At 37.3% G+C, this 11407-nt stretch overlaps 1 protein-coding gene across 1 annotated transcript in view; it reads right to left on the reverse strand.

The window, feature by feature from the left end:
• Nucleotides 1–11407, reverse strand: part of Gucy2f (guanylate cyclase 2F, retinal) — a 79158-nt gene that overhangs the window by 56578 nt on the left and 11173 nt on the right. The gene's annotated exons all lie outside the window — the stretch shown is intronic.

Consider the following 11407-nt stretch of genomic DNA (forward strand, 5'->3'; position numbering starts at 1 on the left):
TTCAGGGTATATTCCAAGCTAGTCTTCATTATTATGTGCCACACGTCCGAATGCAGCAGAGCTATGACGACCCAGAGGGGGGAAATATTTCTGAGGACTTGCTTGGTTTCTCCCCTGAATTTTTCTGTTATTTCCCGAAGGCCTCCACATCTTTAAACATATCAAATATGACAATTTTATGAGCGAACCAAGTCATATACAGTATATGTTTATGCTCCTTAGCTAAAAAAGTGATTTAGAGTAAAAAAAAAAAAGCATAAAACACAAGCATGAACTAGACAAGGGGAGTTCAAAGGAAATTTACCAGACTAGTTATTGGTGCACTGCACATGGGAAAAAAATAACTTCTTTGCACTACTAGGGTAATAGGTGTATACGGCAAGACTGTAAATAACGGAATTCCATAATCCATGGCTATGACCTCCTGTCTTTGTCCAAAATAGCTAGTCTCCTAAACACATATACCTCAGAGAAGTGGCTACTAAGATTCCATTTTAAATGCTTATCTACCACTAGACAACATGCATTCAAATCAACAAATTGTATATCCTATTGGCTTGCAAAGTTGCAATACTCTGATAAGAAAACACTGTAAGTCAGTAAGTAGTATGATACAGAAAATTGCTTGACTATGCCTGCTATACTGTTCATTAACCTTGTAACTTATTTTTGGAATATATCTTGCATCTTTTATCATAAAACATGAAGAGAAAGATCAAACAACTCTTCTACTCTGCAGCCCCCACAACCATGGCCTCATGGTTTCCTATAGCATTTCAAATACAGCATGGAAGTCAAGAAGGTTATGATCATGTCATTTTACCAAGTTTTGAGGAAAGTTGATTCTCACTGTCTCTGTATCCTAAGCTCTACAAAACCTCTTGTGACAGGCTTCATGTGAGAGAAAAAAAATACTTAAAATTAACCGAGTTATGTTTGTGTTGGAAACACAAGCAAATATGCAGAGCAGTGTAGTAGCTAACAGAATAGTGCCAAGCTTTGTTTCTATAGAATATGATGGTGCAACTATGACTACATATTAGCATCACCCAAGGAATATCAACACTGAGCTCATAGCAACAAACTGAGATGCTAAATTTGAGACCCATGGATCAGGATTATAAAAAGCTTCCTAGGGATTCTAATATATCTAAAATTAGAAAAAAAAAAGGCCTGTTCTTGAGAAAAGAATGTTTGGGTGTATCACACATTACCTCACTCAATGTCTCCTTAAAATGATAATACAGAATTATGACTATCATAACCTTTTATGTCATCTGACTAGGTATCTTTATACTTAGAGAAAGGAGATTCAGAGACACCAAGTAATCTAATAAGTTCACTCAATCAAGGCTAAAATCAGGGCTAGAATACAGGGTTCCTATATTTGGGTTAGTATTTTTGATTGGGAAAAAAATCTGGCTGTAGTCTCTTCTGCTTCTAAACTCTTCTAAAAATTCTTGACTTTTGGACTAGTTAAGGGACTGAAGTTAGCAAGCAGTTATTTTTATTTGGCCTACATATAGGTCCTTGTTTATCTTTCTGTTCTGTTCATATTAGAGTACCCAAACTCAGGTCTTTATCTTCCTTCCTATCTATATTCTCTCATTTGGTGACCACTTCTGCTTTTATGAATTGAAATGACATAACTGTATCATGACTCTGAGTTGAGGTTACAACTCAGACCTCTCTCCTATATGACAGACTCAAATAGTCAGCTGCTTACTTCAATAACTTTACTTGCATGTTCAGTCTCAACATATCCCAGATCTTCACCCCCAAACCCCTTGTACCATCTCTAATAAGTACCCTCATTTTTTTCTGGATAGCTACTGTATTCTTCCAATGTTTTAGACTACTGAGTCACAATCTCTTGAATTCTGTTTCAATGAACTCTCTACCCAACCCCAACACACACCCTTCAGAAACAGATTAGAAATAGATCAAAACAAGATATCCACCTTCAGTGGACAACCATACACAAAGATCCCTTAGGAAGTTTTCAGTAATCATATGTCCTGACTTTCTTGGACAGTGGTTGCCTTTAGTATTCTTGCAAAAGCCCAACTCTTTCTGAGCCATTGGTGGGTTATGACACAAAGTGAAGGAAAGAAGGCAAAGTGCAAAATCAATACTAGTAAAATAAAAAAAAAAACTAGTTTTTAAACACCCGCAGGGCAGCAAGGCTCTGAAAGCAGCAAAGAATGTTAGTATTCTGTTTTGAAAGGCACAGAGCTTTCTGGGAAAGAGACTGTATCTATCTATCTATCTACTACCAAAATAAAATATTGAAACTCTTTTTAAAAACCTGCCTCTGAGTTGACGCACTGCACTGTTTCCTGCTGGCCAGTCTATCCTGCCATCTGTGTTCTTAGGCAGCCTCTTGTGAGAACTAACTGACAGCAACACCCTAAGATTAATGAAACTTGGAGCTTATTTGGGATTCTCTTGCCTATGCCATACTATAAACACACACACACACATACATGAGGGGGGTGGGGATCTGATGTGAGTGCCCTCATAGCCACAAAGGTATAATGAACAAGGGGCTTGAAGTTAAGAGAAAAGCCTAGCAACAGCATTCAATTACAAAGAAGGAGCTGTCATCATGGCTGACTGTCCATGACATGCCTTCAGGCCTATTTCACCTGTTCCACTCCTTAGCAATGGAAACTTTCCCTTTGTGTAAGTTCAAAGTCCAAAACATGCTGTGTTAGTATCAGTTACAAAAGTTCTCTAGTTGTATTTGAGGCAAATGATGAGAATAAGATGAGAACGATGAAACAAGGCCCTGTCCTGGCTTCTCACTAAAACCATAAAGAAGTAGTTTGAAAGAGACTGACTCCCATAGACTCAAATGTTTAAATATTTGGTCCTGTGTTTGTGGAAATGTTTGAAGAATTGGGAGGCGTGGCCTTGTTGGAGTAGGCATGGCCTTGTTCAAGAAGGTGGATCAGTGGGGTTGGGTTTTGAGATTTCAAAAGCCAATACCAGGCTCAGTCTCTCTCTCTCTCTCTCTCTCTCTCTCTCTCTCTCTCTCTCTCTCTCTCCTCTCCTCTCCTCTCTTCTCTTCTCCTCTCCTCTCCCTCTCTCCCTCTCTCCCTTTTCTTCTTGTGGATCAGATGTAAGATATCAGCTACTGCTCCAGGACCATGCCCACCTGCCTGCTGCCATGTTCCCAACAATGATAGTCACGAACTCATCCTCTGAAACTGTAAGCTCCATTAAACACTTTCTTCTGTGAGTTGCCTTGGTCATGATGTTTTGACACAGCAATAGAAAACTATAACAAGAAGCAAGACAGAATTGACGGGAACACCAGCCAGATAGATGACTTTGTTGATATCCCAGTCCAGAATGGTAAGACCATTAATGATCTGTGCTACTGTTTTTGCCTACCGTGTAGATCAGAACCTGAATAAGTGAATTAAATAAATGGCAATTAAGACATACCATTGGTTTTTGTTTCATGACTTTAGATAACTCTATTCTAAGCCTTTTAGAACTTTTAAAGATGAGAAGAAGGTCAGAGTAAGGAGCAGTGATATTTGAATTTGTTCAGCGGTTTATGCAATTATCAAGCTGATTATCATCACTTCAGATTTGTTGTGCTCTATGAGAAGCGCTCAAACCGCCTTCGAAGGAACTTTGTCCTCAGAAGTGTACATTAAAATCTACTTCCTCAAAAGTCATTACCTGAATGACAAAAATAGCAACATCACTTTCAAACAAGAAGCTGAATACATGTAGAGATTTTAAAACTTTAAGTTAATTTAATTTCTGTTCTTAAAAATGATACTTATGCCAGGCATTAGTGACTTACACCTATACGCCCAGCATTAAAGAAGCAGAGATAGACAGATCTCTAAGTTCCAGGCAAGCCTGGTCTACTGAGTGAGTTCCAGCGCTACACAGAGAAACCCTGTCTAAAAAATCAAGAAACAAAGTTATACGTACAATAATTCATAATCACAAACCACGGACTTGGCCAAAAACTAGATGAAAAACAAATTTTTGATATGATGCTCATGGATACAATATTCTTATTTTACAGAGAGTGAGATAGATAGACAACTGTGGTCACTATCAAGTTTGAGAAATCTTTCTTTACACCCTGTCTGCTGGGCTTCTTCTAGAAAGCTCCAAGCCCAAACTATCTCCCTTTCAGCTTAACGGCCAACTGCCAAGCACTCATATTTAAGATAACAGAAGACATTAGGTATATGGAACCTCCTAAGAAACCATACGAGGCCACACTTGGGGAAAATATCCAAAATATGCATTCCAGCAATATGTGACTGTAGTCAACAGAATTTCATTTGAAACAAACAACAGAGTACAATAAAAAGGAAAGAATTAAGGCATCAAAGCTTAACTTCAGAAGCCTATGTTGTGCCAAGTATACAGGTGCATAGAGATAATCATTGCTCATTCATCCTGAGACCAAATTAGGATGTTTGTCAGTAGTCTCCCACCCCTAAATCTCTCTTTTCTGATTTATTGCTGTTTTCACAGATCCTTCGAACGTCTTACTACCTCCTTCATCAAAGGAAAACAATCCAATAAACATGTTCAGATCAAAATATCTGTCACTTAGTTCTGTTACTTCCTGTAGTAAGGAATGAGCACCAGCCCAGCTAAGCACAATAAAAGCACAGCAAGCCTGATGTGCGCTTCCATAGTCAGGTTCTGATAGCAGTCTTGGGTAGAATTCCACTTGCCTTGACCTTTAGGAAACTGCTTGAGCTTTAATTTCCTTCCACATAAAATATAGATGCTATTGTGTACTTTCTGGGTTGGTTTGAAGATAATGAGATCATTTATGTAAACTACTTAGTACTGATCAAGCACTGAATTGCTGTGGGACAATGGTCTGTACCCTGTCACTTGTATTTTAAATAAATGCTGATTGCCAGTAGCCAGGTAGGAAGTATAGGCAGGGAAACCAGGCAGGAAGTAGAGGCAGGGCAACAAGAATTATGGGAAGAGGGAAATTTCAGTCTATAGTTGTCACCCCAGACAGAGAGGAAGCCATACAAAGAGCAAGCAAGATGTGACTGCCTCGCCGAAAAAAGGTACCAAGCCACGTGGCTAACACAGATAAGAATAATGGGCTAATATAAGTTATAAGAGTTAATAAGAAGCCTGAGCTAATGAGCCAATCAGGTTATGATTAACACAGACCTTTGTGTGTTTATTTGGGACTAAATGGCTGTGGATGGCATGGCTAACATAGATGGACTGGGTAGGAAAGAAACCTCAGTCAACACTGAATACACAATGCCTGCTATTGTTTGTATTTATGAGGAGGAGCTCCTGTCCCTGGCAACATCATCCTGTAAATGTGGCGTTTATGCCCCTTGTTCCAGTCTTGAATCTGTGACCAGTTGTAGTCTCAATGTCCCCAAACTTTAAAACCATTCTTTTTTATTGGGGCAAGGATCTGTTTATATTTTGTTTTCTATTATGTCCTTGAAGAGTTCCTGAGTCATAGTAATAATAATTACTTTATTAAGAATAATGGCTAACATTTATTGAGGGGTTATTAAGTATCAGGCAAATTCATTACTGTCCTCACTCATCTGATTCTCAGAATTCTGTGTACACTTTACTATGTGCACTTTAAAATGAAGAGAAGACACAGACTTTAAGTATATTCAAGATAGTCTTATTGAAGCTTTTAACCAATGTTCTAAGTCTGAGCTTACTAAATACTTACTGAATTAATTACAGATCTGTAGAAGACAACACAAAGGAATATCATATGCACCCTTTTATAATTATTTTTTCTTTCATGTTTTGTCTATAACTTCCTGGTACAGGAAGAAGGAACAGAAACATCAGTGTTTCATAACTAGCAATATCAAAGTTGCCTGCAAATCTGAGCCAGAGATCATGAAGAAAGAAGGTGGCTGTAGGAATGGTAACTGATTTTGCAGAGTGAAAGCCAATCAAACTTAAGTATCCTCAGTGGAAAGTATTGATAAGCAGCAAGCAACTATGCTTACTCACAATACTAGAAAGAATCAGTAGAGGATCTCAGCACTATGCTAATGGGGGTAAGGCTAAGCATTAGGGAAAAGTGTTCTGGATCTGAGGGAAGAATGCTTAGACATCTCCCTGTCCTGACACCCATGGAGAAGAGAAAGACCTCTGGGAAAAACAAAAAACAGAATGTATTATGTTGATTCACAGCAGCTCCAGAACCAAAACAAAGGAAACAAAGAAACTTGGAATTGAGATGGGGCACAAGACCAGTGATGAAGTTAAAGTATTCTTGAGACTGATAGTGAGAATCTCATTCACCCAAATTTATGCACAGATTCTGCAGTCAAGATTACAAAGTCTCTTCTGTGAAGACAATCACTGTCCCAAGGGTCAAAACTTAACAGATATCAACCAAAAACAAACAAGCAAAATAAAATTGAACAACAGGTGGCTAGCCAACTGTGCTCTACAGAAGCTCACTAGGCAACACACCTACCTTCAAATTCTTAACCATAAGCAGATGTTTAGATTGTCAGATATCCAAGCAAAGCTTCTAACAGGAAATACAATGATTAAAACAAAGAAACATGAAAAATGGGGAACTAAAGGGAAAAAACAGAAGTGAGTTTCAAAGAAACTATGATATTTTCAAAAAATAAGAGCTCCATGCTCATAAATTCAACCAAATGTGGATATCAAAAAAGAAACCAACAAACATTTGCATACACATAAATATGCATGCATATATTTGCATGTATATATACTTGAAAATAATGCATATATATTTGAAGCTTTTTCTGTTATTCCCCTATACACTTGTATTAGAAATCCCAAATCATTTAAAGTTGATTCAGAGCATGTGGGAGGATGATCATAGGCTATCTACAAATGCTGTAAAAATTTAAGTAAAGGGCTTGAGAATGCATGCACTTTGATATCTGGAGAGATTCTGAAGCCAATGTTCTATAAACACTGAAGGACAAATGTGGTTTGTCCTTGATGAAACAGAACACCAATAAAATAGAAATTAAAACTGCTGTAACTAGGATTTTTTTTAGAGAACTGGTAGAAGACTAAGAACACAAAGTTGAGAAATTCATAAGATAAATTAAATCAAATATATGAGATATATAAGAGAATAACAAAACTATTAAATCATCAGTCCAGCATATAGAGAAAGCAGATGAAACATACAGATCCTTGAACATATTCAGCACTGTTCAGAAGAGACAGAATATGAAAGCAACCCAGATGCATCATCTCAGCAGATGAACAGACAAGGGGAAGGAAGCATATGGGCCACTCACCTGGTAAAGAGAAAATTTTGTCATTTGTATCAATATAAACTGAAACACCTTACTTTAGGTGAAACAAGCCAGAAATACAAATACCGTATGTCCTCACTCAATTAAGGAAAATAAATATATCAACTTGTAGGAGTATAGAACAGTACAGGGGTCTCTAGAGAAAGGAAAGAACAAAAGAGGGGGGAACAAAAATTAAAAAGTCTTATTTGCTTATTGTTGTTTTGTAGTTTTATTTGTTTGTTTCAGACAGGGTCTCATGTATCTCAGACTGATCCCAAACTTTCTATGTAACCAAGAATAACTTTAAGCTTGCGATCCTCCTTCCTCTACCTCCGTGAGTGCTGGAATTATTGAAATGCAGGACTGGAGGTTAAAACCAGAGCTTTCTGATCACAAGATAAAAATTCTACCAACTGAGCTACATCCCCAGGTCCTCATCACTTATTTAAATAAAAAAAAGTCAATACTTTTAATATAAAAGAAAATCTAGAGAATCTTACCTAATTACCTTCTGAGAGATAATTAAGACAAAATTACTGAGAATAATATCAAATAAATGATATAAAGAAATATCCCAGGAAGAATGGGCTTCTAAATAACTAGATCTACCAAAGGAAAACTGTAAGATGTGTTAAAGACTCATATTATCATATTTCATAGCATCAGAAATACAAGTTAAATAAAGCTGGAAATTTAGCTGGCAGTAGAGTGGTAGTTTAGCAAGTAGGAGACCTTAAATTCAACCCCCAGTACCTCGATACTCCCATAAAAAGAAAGTCAACTTTAAAGGACTGAGGGAAATGATTTTTCACCAAGATTGATACAGTAAAGATAGACTAAAGACTTTCCCAACACACAAAACTTCAAGTATTTACCACATATGCCCTTTTCAGAGGCTAGTAGGAGATGTGCTGGACAAAAATAAATGAGAGAACAAATCAAGAAAAACGGGAGTTGTGAGAGTTATGAAACGTGGTGAATCTAGTACAGAAGAGAGGAAATAGGAACGTGTAAGGTGAAAATGGCAATTTCAGACAAATAGCTGTGTGGCACTCTTAAAAAGCGTAAGCTTAGATGGGACCGGGAAGGCAAAGAGCCTCAAGAAAAACAAAGTTGATAAGGGATTTTACGGGTTTTACCATGTATAAAATTATTTTGAGAGGATTTTGCAGTCTTATCAGAAAGCATGGAATGACTTAGAAATGCAAATCAAAGTAAGTTTATTTTGTGTATAAGGTAAATTTTGCTGGTATTGTTGTAACATACGTCCCACATAAACTTTTGATTTCTGCAATATCATGACTGAATGATACTGAGATGGATACTATATGTAAAATACTGCTGGGTATAGTAGCCACTAATAGTAGTAAGAGGATCACGAGTCCACGACCATCTGCCTTAGTTAAATAATAAATTCATGGTGTGCCTGGGATTCATGAGATCCTGTGAGAGAGAGATAGATACAGAGACAGAAACATTCTTGTACTTAACTAAAAACTGTTAAATGTGATATTATCATCTGTGTATATATATTATATTTGTATATATGACATTATCATATATATACATGATATTTATAATAATACAGGTGTATACAAGAATAAAGACCCTAAACCACATAATAGTGAATATTTCTGATGAAGGGGAAAGATGGAAACTTAAGGACAGCTTTTTTTGTTTCTGTAAACATCTCAGCCCTTCTTGACTTTGAAATCTATGTGTATTCATCTCTTTGATAGTTTATTTCCTTTGTTTTAGTCTTTGTATTTTAGCTTTTAAATAAGGTATTTATCATATTACTAATATAAATAAGGCGTCATTCATACAATCTATAATTTAATAATGAAAATATTTAAAAAGCCTTTCTTCTACTTTTTTGAAAAGCATGCATGTTGGGCTGGAGAAGAGGTCCTGAGTTCAATTCCCAGCAACCACATGGTGGCTCACAGCCATCTATAATGAGACCCGGCGCCCCCTTCTGGCCTGCGGGCACACATGGAAGAAATGCTGTACACATAATAAATAAATAAATCTTGAAAAAAAAAAGAAAAGCATGCATATTATCTACAATCATCCTGTTATGCAACTTCTTACTCCTACTGGTCTGTAACTAAGTCTTCACCAATGAACTTAGAGCTAGCGTCCAGACCCAAGTTTGCCTAATCCTCATTATACTCTCTTCCTGCTATACCAGCTGCCTTCGAAAATACCTTTTAGAGGAGGAAGTTTTTTAAAATGGGGGTTTTGCTCATGAGAGACATAGGCTAACTATACTGCCTCCTATCATTCTTTACGGGTTTAGCCTATGCACCTGAAAAGTGAAAGCAGAAATGCATCTAAGGAGGCTCTTTAGAAACATAAGCTCTGTAAACGCTTTGTTGTTGCTCTCTATTTCATTGTGGAAAGCAGAGTGCAGGCTGCCTAGCAACCAAGCTAAGGGCATCTTTTTTTTTTTGGCGTTAATTATCTTATGTTTTGCACAAGTCCAAAGAAATTGAATCAAATACCTAGAGTGTAAGGTGTGAATTTTTATAACAAAATATGTGTTCATATATATATATATATGTATGTATATATGCACACCACACACAGACACACACACGCGCGCACACACTTCTTTTTTCAATGAGATGACTAAAGGAGACTATATTTATATGATCCTGTCTCATTGGTTCCAAAGGCACAAAATTTATAACCTGATCATTTGTGTATAATTACAACACAAAATGACTGATCTGAGCAAAATTTAAGGGAGTCCTGTCACTCCTGACTACATTGAACAGTTGTTTTCAGGTGTGCGTATTTCCTAAAAGACAGTTTTCTAATAGACATATCAGCAGTGATGCAGAACAAACACAGTACTATCGGTATTTTTGTGAGTCAGTTTTCTTAAAAGAAAAAAAATTTGAGAAATCTTTGTTATCAAGGCAGGAAATCATATGTAATCCTAAATTTTATCTGAATCGCTTGTTCATAGAGAAAAATCAATAGTACAAAGAAACAAAAACTGGATCAACAGCATATCATTTGAGGGATGTAAGAATTAGACACAATCTCCCTTCTTCTTTGCTAACTGAATTTCAGTTTTATTCCTACTCTGCTGGCAACTATAGACTATATCACAGCAGCCTCATTCATCTCTCCAGATTATGGAACCAGGCATTGCTAAGAGCCACAGTTGTAACAAAGAAGGTAAAGGTATCGGGGAAAGTCTACATGGATAGCTTCGGAGGAATATTTTCTCGATATTGAACAGAGATACAAGAAAGGAACGTTCCTGTTTTGCATTTCTGAATATCTATACCTGTGTACAATGTCTGGAACTTTGGCAGTCATTTGAGGACCTTAAGGAGAATCAGTTCATGAGTACAAGCTAGCATGGCATGACTTGCAAAGTGGTAACAGTGAAAACTGGGTGGCATTATTGATTTGCTGGGTTGATCACCACTAGAGTTCTCTGTTTCACACTTTGCAAAGTAACAATTATTCAGGATAACACATGTTGAGTTCTCTGTTATTTATAGTGAGATTCAATAGCACTAATATAATATCCTTAAAAAATGAACTTTGAAATTTATCCACAGGCCGTTCTAACCACTTTTGAAAATGCTTACTGTCTGTGTCTAACTTCCAACCTATAGAAACTACCATATGAGCTGAGAGTTGGTCCACATAACTGGAATTCTAACATTTAGGAAGTAGAAGCAAGAGAATTGCAAGTTCCAGGCTAGCATATGCTATAATGAGACCTTGGCCAGAAAGAAAAGGAGGAGAGAGAAAGAGAGAGAGAGGGAGAGAGAGAGAGAGAGAGAGAGAGAGAGAGAGAGAGAGAGAGAGAGAGAGAAGGATCAGGAAAAAGGATCATGGAGGGAGAAGGTAGGAAGAAAGAAAGGGAGGGAGGAGGGAGGAAGAGATAGGGAATAAGGGAAGAAGGAAGGAGAGTAGAGGTAGGAAGGAAGAAAGAAAAAAAAGGAAAGCAGAGAGAGAAGGAGGGAAGGAGGGGGAGAGGAAGCTTCCATGTGTATTTCTCTAAGATAAACAGCGCCTTTGAACCAGGTGGTGGTGGCACACGCCTTTAATCCCAGCACTCAGGAGGCAGAGGCAGGAAGATC

This window comes from Alexandromys fortis, unplaced genomic scaffold (assembly GCF_014885135.2).
Source record: "Alexandromys fortis isolate MF-2015 unplaced genomic scaffold, M_Fortis_MF-2015_v1.1 scaffold_195, whole genome shotgun sequence".
In the NCBI taxonomy this organism is placed as follows: domain Eukaryota; kingdom Metazoa; phylum Chordata; class Mammalia; order Rodentia; family Cricetidae; genus Alexandromys; species Alexandromys fortis.